Source organism: Pieris rapae, chromosome 6 (genome assembly GCF_905147795.1).
Source record: "Pieris rapae chromosome 6, ilPieRapa1.1, whole genome shotgun sequence".
NCBI classification, from domain to species: Eukaryota; Metazoa; Arthropoda; class Insecta; order Lepidoptera; family Pieridae; genus Pieris; species Pieris rapae.
Window position 1 is genome coordinate 7,885,878 of NC_059514.1, and position 12,658 is coordinate 7,898,535.

At 31.4% G+C, this 12,658-nt stretch overlaps 1 protein-coding gene across 1 annotated transcript in view; it reads left to right on the forward strand.

Annotated features, from left to right (window-relative positions):
- Nucleotides 1-1,426: 1,426 nt before the first annotated feature.
- The window catches only part of LOC110996933, a 38,520-nt gene continuing 27,288 nt past the window's right edge, over nt 1,427-12,658 (forward strand). The window contains exon 1 of the mRNA XM_022264837.2: nt 1,427-1,559. The gene's annotated coding sequence lies outside the window, so the exon portion shown is untranslated. The remainder of the gene's footprint in view (nt 1,560-12,658) is intronic.

The following is a 12,658-nucleotide window of genomic DNA, read 5'->3' on the forward strand; positions in this document are numbered from 1 at the left end:
ATTTTTATTATTAGTAAGAGATTAAAATCTTGTATTAAAAAAAAACAAATCATTCACTGCCCGTAAAAATTAGTACATACATAAGAATAATTTGCGTTTATCAACAAGAAACAGCGCTGTGAAATTATTATGAAGAATTAAGTTGTTGTAATAGATCCTTTAATAAGTCAGTAAATTCCACCCTAACTCTCCTATAGTAGATGACTTGTTAAGCGTAAAAGCGTATTTACCACAATGAAATTAAAGCTCCTTGTAAGAATAAGATTTTCTAATTCATAAATTCCACTCAATGTCAAAAGATTACAGTAACAGTAATAGCCGTGTTTTATTACTTATTGTTGAGACCTTCCTTTCAACGTAGCGTGGTTGTGTGTAATTATTAAACTCAATATGGTTCAATGTCATATTTCAATCAAATAACTTAATAATTTTAATACAATTTTTTTCGGGCGGAAACTGTTGTTTTTCCGCCTTTTTGTTTTTATTTTAAACCGGAATGAAAATAAATAAGTATGTTGTATACTATAAGCTGTTGCAAACACAAATTTTAATTAATTTAAATTATGTGAAAGTAAACGAAAGTTTGCAATTTTTTGAAATTAAATAATTGCATTAATTTTGTTTACTATGTTTAGCTTAGAAATAAAAATTACATAATCGAGAAAATACATCATATTTGAAAAAAATAGCAAGCTTCACGCTCTTCTTTCTCTCGAATAGATAAGAAACAACAATGTTTCATAATAGATAATAGATTTAATTGCTGCCGTGAAAGCCTTCCGCCACATTAATAATTTGGCATGGGTAGATGATTTTTTGTATATGGTACCTTAACCATTTTTCTTTAGACAGTTCAGATTCACATCAGATCAGCTTGAAGAACTCACGTCTTCATGGTTAAGAATCGCTTTTTCACGCACTAGGTTAACACTACGTCATCACAATCTTTTTATAACACATTCTTTGCGTTATTAAAATTATACTTCTTTTAGCGCGTTAGGGAAAAATGATAAAATTAAATTTGCGCGCCACAGCGTCACAAAAAACCGATTAGTGAACGTTTTAGATAATGCGTTAAAATAAAACTTTTAATGTAAAATACCTTTTTTCTATTGTTAGTATCGTTTTTTATTCTAACACGTGTACATAAGTACACATGTTTTTTTATTATTAAAATGTTGCTACTTATTCTTCTCCCGCATCGTTTATCCTCCAGATTATTAAAAAAAAAGAGTTAAAAAATAAAATGCGGTAATCGCTAAATATTTAGTACCGCAAGCATTTCTAATGTCAAATAAGGACCTGCATATGCGGAATTAACGGAGTCATATCCAGTTTTAGCCATAGAGAAAAATAATGCTGAGGTTGCAGTGCAGCATTCCTGACAAGGCAAAGAAATAAGAATCTTCGTTAGTTCGAAAGTAAACGTGCGATCGTCCGGACGCTTACGGCTTCGGTACTTTTTATTTTATAAGTGGACAGTGCCATTGAACCTTTGTGAATAAAAACCTCTTTGGAAACCTTTTTGGATACATTTGGATTTTTTTACAATCGCATTGGTATGTAACACAAATATATAATTTAGTAGTATGTACCTATATATTCGTATCACATTGCCTTTTTTAAGTTTGATATATTGTATCGAATTGATTTATTTCTATATTTTCACTTTATGTGCACTTAAAACTTATGTTAATGAATTTCGATTTTTATTAATAAAATAAAAGTAATATTAATTTGTTTCATGTTGCGTATAATTTGCCAAATGAGCATCAATTAACTAATGACTATTTTATTTTAAATTAATCTTCTTAACTGGCTAGGCAATTAAGACGACTTTGTATATAAGTATATAAAAATAATACTGGATTATATTATTTCAACATTCGTTGGCGTATACAATATAAGTATACTATTAGAAGCAATATACAACACACAAAGCTTTAATATTTTAATCGTAAAGCCTTATAATTCAATAAAATTTTATTATAGGTACAGTACAAATTTGACTGTTCAATTAAATAAAGCTATATCTAAAAAATACTACACGTTCAGTCTCTTTTCGTTTAATGGAATTGACGCGGTTAGGCACATGTTTATGTAATATTGGATACAATAGGTATTAAGTATAAAACACATTTAATATTAATTCTTTTAATAAAAATATCCACATCGAGAAATTTATTTAAATGTGCAGTGGCTACGCAGGTTTTGAATTTAATATTCATGTTATTTGATGGACAATAGCCTGTTCCAAACTAAATAAACCAATCATTAATACAAACCTCAAACAGATCCTGTCCTTATCGCACTCGTGATACTTTGCCATTATAAAACTGTTTAACTCTTACGCGCAAAAACCTTACAAGAACTAACGACTTGAAACTTATAAACATATATTTTTGCAAACTAAATAGGTACTTCCAAATTAGTCTAGCTTTACGATAGCAAGCATGTTGAATTTTAATTACGATTATTAAGATCTTCACCTTTTCTACAGAACTCAATCATATATCTCTCATTATTAAGGCAGTGTTCGTTCGACTGTAAAATATCAATTCCGACTACCACGACCAGGTATTTTTATTTAACAGTGGCTTTCTATTATTCTAAATACATATATAGTCTTATTCACAAAACAATGTATCATATCATAGGCACTGTGTTCAAGATTAATTTTTAATTAAAGAATTTGTGGTATGTGGTATCACATAACATAGACTGCCTGCATGCTATTCGGATCAAGTTTGCTTATTTGCTCACAATCACCATTTCTATTACTCTCTTTTATCGTGTATTGAAACGACCCAACCACTCTCTGCATTCCAAAACGTTTGTACAGTGTTTACAAAGTGATTTCTCGGGCGTCCTACATATTGCACTGGAAATGTAACGTGAAAATTGTGAATATATGAACGATTTTGTGTGAATAACCTACATTTAATGTTTACCTGTAGAACTGAATTCAAAGTGATATTTTGGGTTCTGAATTTGAATTTACAAAGGGTTTAAAAATATGGTCTCAAATTTCGTCGTAACCATTATCTATCATGATGAGAACTTGGAGAAACTGATCGTGGTTGGTAACACAGAAGGCAAAAGATCACGTGGCCGTTCACCAACCAGATGGACCGATCAAGTGAAAGACTCATCGTCTTCAAAGCTATAAAGTGTGATAAGGGAAGCGCTGGACAGAAACCGATGGAAGCATATAGTCCGCTCTAGATGCTTCGTTGCTGACCACGACGCTCAGACATGAGCTGCCGACTGAAGAGACAGATTATTTATTATATGATACGTGTCTTTGTCAGAACTTTGTAGAAGTTGTTGTTTCCTACTCTATAGGATCATTCAGTGACTGGTTTTTATTTTTTTACAAGCTAAATGGCACAGCTATAATGCTGATTTTATTGCCATCATTACAATTTGTAAATCGGTTTCCAATTCGATTAGATATAGTAAAAGTAGGTTATACTCGCAATATTTACTAACAATTTATAGGTACAATTTAATTGATATATATAAAAATAACCAGGAAAAAGATATTTATTTAACTTTCTAACTCCAGTAGTACGGTTTCCAATCAAGTTATGCGGAACGAGTGTTGGTTATCTATCACGAAATACTATGTTAGATTACGACTCACGCGTGCTTACTATTTTCTTATGTACTTTCTTTGTAAAAATGTTATAACATCTATTAGTATAGTCATATTAAATTCTTGTGGCGTTATCCTCCAAAAAGGGGCAGGAAGTCATCCTTCGAAAACTCCCTTTGGTCAATGTCAAATGTGACCAGGTAGAATATAAAAACTCTTTCAATTCAAATTCCTGTGTGGGAAAGATGGCCATTCGCAAAATGGATCAAATTCTGATTGGTCACTTATTGATTAAAATTCTTCGAGAGGTACAGAATGTTTCATGCATCGTAAATACGTTGTTTTAAATATTTTGTATAATATTCAGCTCCTTTATCGAGCCATTATGATCATTAATCGGCTATTAATTATGTCACGTCATAATCGTGCTGCATTGATGTCATTTCATTAAACAGCGGAGGTGACCTCAACTTGTTGACATTATCTTTATTTTGGGATCACTGGGGAATTAGGCAAATGTTGCTGGATTATAGCGACAAATTATTAGCCAAATAATTACAATACCAACACAACCCAAGTCAACTTAAAATGATATATATACAGTAAAACTAAAATTAGTAGTGTGATTGTTATCACATCATCTTAGTGTTAAATAGACGAAAACTGACTGAACCAAAAAATAGATGATAATAGAAAAGACTCTTGGTTAGATCGCATATTTATTATTATAAGACGAATTGCAATTGGAACTCCCATATAAAATTGATAAAAAGACTCATTTGATTACTAAGCCTATTTCTCTTTAGCTACTTTTTAAGTTCTACACTTACGAGGCTGTTAAATAATTAAGAATGCAGCGTATATATACAAAAAGGTATATATACGCTTTATATGGCGTTACGATCGCAATCAGCAAAAGTAAAAACTTGTTTTGCTATCACGTCCATAGATGTTTGCCGAATGCTACATTCTATTAATCCTACTGATTATTTTATTATCACAATCAAAAGAATATATTAAATATCAGGGTCCTTTGGACATTTTTGAATCCGATATCATATAAAAAACAAAATTTATAACTTTATATCGAATTAAATATTGTGTTTCTAAAATATTACTTTACAGTTTCAAGATGTTAACACAGACAGAAAAACTTAGCTTATTCTTTTTTATGTTTCTGGGGCAAAAGGGCTCATCTGATGTTAAGTGTTACCGCTGCCTATTCACATTTCCAGAGGGATCGCAAGGTCGTAGTCGGCCTATAGCTTGCTGATACGCGCTTCAACACGTATGTAACAGAAAGCTAATTACAGACCAATCTTGTGCCTTATTACATTACGTAAAGCATTTCCTAAATCCATTCTTCTATCTACTATTTTTATGTAATAGAAATTAAGAAATCCGGTCAAGCAGATCATCGTTATACAACTTTCATGCACATTTAACATCGCTGTTATGTAAATTAAGTTTGCATATAAATTTATTAAACTTGTTCCTTCAAATTTTCTCATTTTATTTCTAGCAGTATTCGCCAAAAACATATTCAAGTCATTCCATACTTGCCTTGCTCGCTTGTCATTGTTCGGAATTCTCGATAAAATGATACTTTTTCAATTCAATAACTGATAGCCGTATAATAGAGTCGAGAATTATCGCTAATTGTTACATTTGGATACATAAGGACTATGAAGACTTTAATTTGCCTTTACAAATGACGAAAATCTAAAGCCATGTTATGATGAGGATAGCTTATTTGTTTTGAAGTGAATATTACTTCTTAATATGGAGGATTTTAATTTAGAAATTTGTTTTATTATGTCATCTTCTGCCGTCTCTGCTTAGTTCATCCCAGCTTATACCCTGGCCTTTAATATATATAATCTTAAATCTAAAAAGGTTTATCAAACGAGTCAAAATGCAGTAATAGACCATCTATTAGACAATTAACTAATAAATTAGGCGCAGAAATATCTCATTATGTTGTAAAAGGACACACACATAAAATACAATGAAACGTACTATTCGTCTATTTATATAATCATTAAGTAAATGTCCCCAAATGTTACTTTCACTTAAAACACAGTTTCCCAAGTTTTTATGTTTGCGCTAATAGTTTCAAAACTTTGAACCATTCATTAGGAGTGCACGGTTCATTAAAAGCCGAAGTCACGGACGTTGTGTTAACCTGAATAGGGCGTGACTTGGATAAAAAAAAATACATCCTTTTTGTAAGTAGCAGTATTTGTTTGATGAGGCACTGTAGGTGGTGACTTTTTATCTAACGGGGCCTGTGGGTGGTAAGTGAAAAAACACAGGATGAGTAAATCGCTATGTCATAGATTGATATATCTTATCTGCAACACTCTTTGGTTATATAATAAGTTGTAAGACTTTTGGAACACACAATTCTTTACGTTTATTAGAAAGCTACAGCAAAGCTTCATAAAATCGCATAAGTTAATGCAATTTACCAACAACATTTTTTGCTTGTTATTAAATACCACATCTAGGGAAGTAGGTGGCGTTAGAAACTGAAACCCGTATTTCAAGTATATAAAGTTACATCTCATCTCAAGAACTGTCAAAATATGTATATCGTATATAAGAGTGGTTTGTCTGACAAAGTAGAATTACTTTTAGAGATATGTTTTCTCTTATGTTTACAACATTCACTTACTTACACGAGAAAATATATTTACATGCTTATTAATTAATTGTATATAACAGCAGTAATAAAATTACAACAGCATGCAAGTAAAAAGACTTATTAGATAAAAATACAGTAATTAATTTTTTTTAACAGTTACACCACACGAAAGGAAAACAACATAACATAAAGCAAATAAACAACAACAGTGAATAAAAAATAAATTAACAAATAACACTCCAAAATTGATGGACGTTCTGCAATAAGGGTCTAACTTTAACTGTCAGTGCAATTGTATTTAGCACTAAGCTTAAATACTTTGGCCATATTGCCAGGAGAGAACCGAATACCGTCGACAAGCTGTTAATGGTAGGGAGAAGTGATGGCAGGAGAAAAAGGTTGGGACCAAATTACTTAAGTCAATTATGGGTCTCAACTCTCATGACCTGAGACATGTGAAGGACAGAGTGGTGTGGAAGCAGTAAGTCAATGTATCGGTAAGGCATTTCAAGACAGGCACGAAATTATATGGGTAATATTATGAAAAATTAGCGAAATATCAGAAAAGCTTATATTTTAAAATTATAATATCTAATAATATGTAAAATTCTCGTGTCACAATTTTCTTTCTAATACACCTCCGAAGCGGCTCGACCGATTCTTATGAAATATTTTTATGCAGTAAATCTGAGTTAATTTAAACCCTTAACTTTCATCTACCCTCTACGATCAACCTTTATTTTGTATTTGTTTGTTAATAACTTATAACTTGAACTCTGTGGTTTATACATATATGAATAGAAAAATCACAGAAAAACAAAAAAAAAATTCCGGAAAACCGAATAGTCTCTGGGGTAGTATAGCAAATTGTTCCACGTTGGTATGTACTAAACGGTAGGCTAGGCATTAAGGAGAAATGAAGTACGCGGAGGCAGCTAGTTGTTTATATAAATAATTCACTTTTTCGATACTTTGTTAATCTCAAAAGCTATATTTCAATCGATGAAGACTTTCACCTTAACTTCCAGGAATAAAGGCCAAGTTTATATAAAACATTACGTTTAAGCAGTACTTGCTAAGTAGATAGAGAATGTTTACGGTCGTGAAAGCGGAAAAGTCGTTTGACGATCGACACGACGTGATGTCATTAGCAATCTATATGTTACCGCTAAAGATAGTGAAATTATATAGACATACTAGCGGATCCGACAGACGTTGTCCTGTCTACACGTCTTTAATTTCAAAATTTCAATTTTTAATAAGCCATTTTGATGAAAATTATTATTCAAATGTTTTGACAATATCTAACGATCCAGCACATGGTCACACACGATATAACACAATGATAACAAAACTTTTTTTAAATTTCGGGGCAGACTAAAATTAAAATTCGAATATTATTTAAAATTTGACACTGCGATGGTAGCGCCGTCTGTCGGATCCAATGTAAAACATTCCAAAATCAACAACAACTAATAAATTGAAAATTAATTAAAAAAACATTGTCCAGCGGACAAAATTGTGAATCTAAACCATTCCCAGATCCCCTTGAACACACACAAAAAATTTTGTCTAAATCGGTCCAGTCGTTTAGGAGGAGTTCAGTCACATACACACGCACACAAGAAATATATATATTAAGATAGCTAATTTTAAATGGTTATGCATTATACTTTAAATATGCGAGGTTCAAGAGTTCCAATCTCGTTTTCCGGATTAGGCTCATTGATATTTTACCTAAAAAACCCTCAATTAATACCTAATTAATTAATTTGTCCCATTCGGTGTCGAGACCCTTGGTCCGTGAGGTCCTAGGGCTATAAGGCTTTTTAGGGAAATATCAAAAATGTTAGTTGACAAAACAGGAGACCGAAAAGCTGGCAGCTACCTCGGACAAAGAATTAGTCTAGCTATTCGTAGGGACTCCTTTTAATAATATATTTTTGTTATTACATGTTAAGGTTAGTCATTATATTAGATTTATTTATAAAATAAATATGCATTAATTTGTATAAGACCTGTTGTTAATTATTAATCCCTTATCTGAGATCTACTAGTACCTAAAATAAAAAATGTCCCGTGTATGCCTATATAGATGTTCACAATATTATTAATATTTTTTTTAGTATTTATATCTATTATAGTTTCTTTAATGCATCATGTTTGTTATACGTATATATCCCTGTGATATAGACCATACAGTATAAGTTATTATACCTTAATTTATTTAAGTTATATAAACCTCAATTAAATACTTTATTTTTAGTCAAATACACTGTCTTAGTTTCACAACTATTTATCCGTAGCACATAAGCCAGCGACTCGTGAAAATCTTTATTATTTAAATAACGGAAATTGCGGTGAATGAACGCCTATTTAAATCTTGTTATTTTACGGTAAATACGAAAAATATTTAACACTTCTAATACTTCCATTTTGGTGACTCTAAGTAACCTCGATAAAGCAAGGCAAAGTGCCAAAAAATCCGTTACACTGACATTTTTTTGTATAAAAAAAAGCTACACCAAAACAAATTTATGAATATATACAAATTAATCAGCTAAACGTACGAAGAATGTGCAAAAAATTATCTGAAAAGAATACAATACTTATCCTTTTACTTATAATATGCGGTCTATCATATTTACTAATGATTTACATCATTATTACACATCGTATCACAATATTAACAAGTATTAAAAAAATGTTCTACTATTTTTTTTATTAATTACACACGAATTCCAATTAGCAACGAATTAATAGAAAAAATCAACTTTCTATTTAATAAATAAATATTAGTGTTAAAATCTCATGTAAAAGTGCTGTTAATGCACATCTCGATTGCACTAATTGGTACGTACATAATTACGTGACAACAAAGAATTTCCTAGAGACTGCTGACTTTACTAATTTCTAATGCTTTTCATTTAATAATTATTTATGTAACGTTATATATCTTTCACTACATGACGTTGAATAAAAACCTATATATGTAATGAAACAATGTCAATCCAGGTCACATCTGGAGATGTAACCAATCTGCTTAAAAATCGTATTCAAACGTGCGGTTTCGTAATTTGTTTGTCGTACAATTTCACCTACAAAAGGTGAATAGCCGTGGCGTATCTGCAAGACACAACATGGACTGCCGAAGTTGCACAGGCTGGCTGGGGACCACCTGGAAAGACCACATAAGCGATAAGTGGATGGAGGAAGCAAAGGGCAGATCTAAGTGGAAAGTGCAGGACAAGTCTTTTCGCCATAAGGAGTACATACTGCAGAATAAGAAGTAATGTAAATAACAACAGCTTACGTGGAGTAAGTGTATTATAACAAAACTAAAGAAATTAAGATTGAAAAAAATCTCTTTATTATTATTATCGGATAAATGTAATTGACGTAATAATAGTATAACGACGCGTCTAGTAGTCTGTTTTGCCAATGCTAACCAATCTCAATCGAAAAGCTCCCTCGTTTCGTCTTTTGCTTTACATTCTTAGAAATAAATACCGAGTTCGAAGTGCAGCGAAACCTTTGAATCCGGATTAAAATAGTATCAGGAATTTAATTCTAATTTAAATATTGTCTGCAGTTTGAGATTTGAATTTGTCTCTGTAATTTTGCCTGCTAATTTAATTGTGCTGTACTATTAGCCGTCCTATGTTTTCATGGCAAATTGTTACCATTATACGTTAACTGAAATATGGATGTTCCGCTAAGACCTACAATTTTTAATGTAGGAAATAGACTGCGTTTTATTCTTTCGTTTTTTCGATAATGATTGAGACAATTTGAGCAACGAGAGAGATATGTTTGGTCGATACACAACTGGATTCTTAAAACGTTTATTATCGAAGATAATTTATAGTTTCGACAAAGCAATGAATCAGTATTATTATTAATGGCTGAGCACGGAGTATCCATAGCATACATATACTTACAACATTCCGGAAACACGCAAGGAAATCCACTCGGAAAATGAAATTTTCTATTCATTATTCAAAACAATTTACATATAGTGTAACTGCACTTTTGCATGCAATTTATTCAGTGTTTTTACCCGGTTAAATCGTCTTTATTCAATTTTAATTAAAGCTAATATAAGAGATATGGGTTTTGTCTCTATTAAACCATGAATATTAAAGGCTGATCACCTCAGCGTACGCATTTAGTACTTACGTTACTTGACATAGGAACGTTAATTGAAAACAGAAATATAACATTTATTAATTATTTTCTAGGCATATATTTATGGCATTCTGATAAATTAATACAATGCAATAGTACCAGTAATTTATCAGAATTCCATAAGTATTGTATTATTCTGACCAGTGTTGGCCTAGTGGCATCAGCGTGCGACTCCCATACCTGAGGTCGTAGGTTCGATCCCCGGCTGTGCACCAATGGAGTTTCTTTCTATGTGCGCATTTAACTTTTGCTCGTACGGTGAAGGAAAACATCGTGAGGAAACCGACATGTCTTAGACCCAAAAAGTCGACGGCGTGTGTCAGGTACTGGCTGATCACCTACTTGCCTATTAGATATAAAAAAATACCATGAAACAGATTCAGAAATCTGAGGCCAAGACCTAAAGCGGTTGTAGCGCCACTGATTTATTTTGTATTATTCTACTGCTTGAATAGGTGTATCTAAATGTATTAAAAAACATAACACCTTAGCCCATCCAACCGGAAACACAAAATAAAATCACAAAAGGCGAAAGGAAACACTTTGAATTTAAAAACGTGTCACTGTGAATATCCTGTTATTATTGTGTAATTAAATATTCAAATCGTCGTTACCTATGGTAATCCGTTTATTTGAATACGAAATCAATTTTAGTTGTGTTTTTACGCTGACACCGCTGCAATTACTTTTTCTTTAGCGCTTTTTTATGTTCGGAAAGGTAACCGAGGTTTATTAGGGCAAAAGTAAGCACAAAATCTCTTCAATCAGTGGATTTTAATGCGGCGTAAAATAGTGAAGCTTTATAAAAACCTACAATTCATTTCTATGGACCTTTCTCATCCAACTTATTTGTACTTTTTATAATTTTATTACGCTAGGGTACAGAATTTCAATTATAAATGTAACCCAGAAGTTATTATTGATTTTATTATTTTTGTATAATACTTGATTATTATTCTAAATCCAAACAGAATGACTAAATCTTAAATTTATAGTAGAAATTAACACTAAAATTAAAAATTATTACTAGTAATAAAATTTTAAGCAGAGAAATGTATATAACTACAGCGGTCGGTAGATGAGGGCATATTCTAGTTGGTAGGTATATAAGCTAACTTCATATACAGAGTTCGTTCAAGTTTAAAAAAAAGTCAATGTGAGTCATGACTCGCATTGACTTTTTTTTAACCAGGAAGTAAATAAGAATTAAACCCATGGGTTTAATTCTTATTTAATTCCTGGTTTGTTTTCTTTACCCAATATTGTTTATGCCTGAACTTTACATTTGTCAAAACAACCTAGCAATTAGTTCAAACCAGGGTTTTTGTTTAGTATTCTACATATACAAATACATCTTGTTTGCAGCAGGGAATCAATAATTGCCAATACATAATGTGCACATATTATATGTACACGTACAACGTAATACAAAATTGCAGTTTATGCAAATTATTACGCAAAATTTCGTGCTTAACGCAGATTATGTTAAGCAACGGTTTATTTCCTATTTCATCCATTATTGTAAAAAGTCAGCGGAATGGTGAAAAGACTTTTCAATATATATTAATAATAAAATATAGATTATATTAAAAGAACTTGGCGATTAAAAAGAGTGGCGGAGAGTTTATTGCCAGTTCTTCTCTTCCGTTCTCGCCTTTGATTTGAGAACTGGCAGTAAATGTGAAATTAGAAGCATTTAATTTTTTGTTGACGTTCAGAAGTGTACAACCCGTTGTACATAGTGCATCGTTATTATATTTCTTTTTCAGCCTTTTCTTCTTGGATACAATATAACTAATTTTATTTGATATTAATACTACTATGATACTAATTTTAGTTCCGTTTGCTAAAAAAAATACAGTTTTCCGTCTGCGAGTTTAAATATGTTTGTATTGTATATAAATAGTATAGTAGACCTACGAATTACGTTTATCAATAGATAATTAGTTTTAACAATAGAGTCCCTGGTTTATTTTAAATGTAAATAGATCCATCTTGATATCACATTCCCTTTAAGATAATCTAACCCACTTATTTGACTTATGCGATTACCATAATTCTATTATGTGAAATGCAAACCATATTTCTTGCAGGGATTAAAATAGATCTTTATTGTTGTGTAGAAAACATTGCAGTGAATAACAGTTTGTTTAATCATTGTAACCAGCCGTTATCTTTCTAGCAGAAAGTGAAATAGTGCGGTTTAAGTGAAAGAAAAATACTTA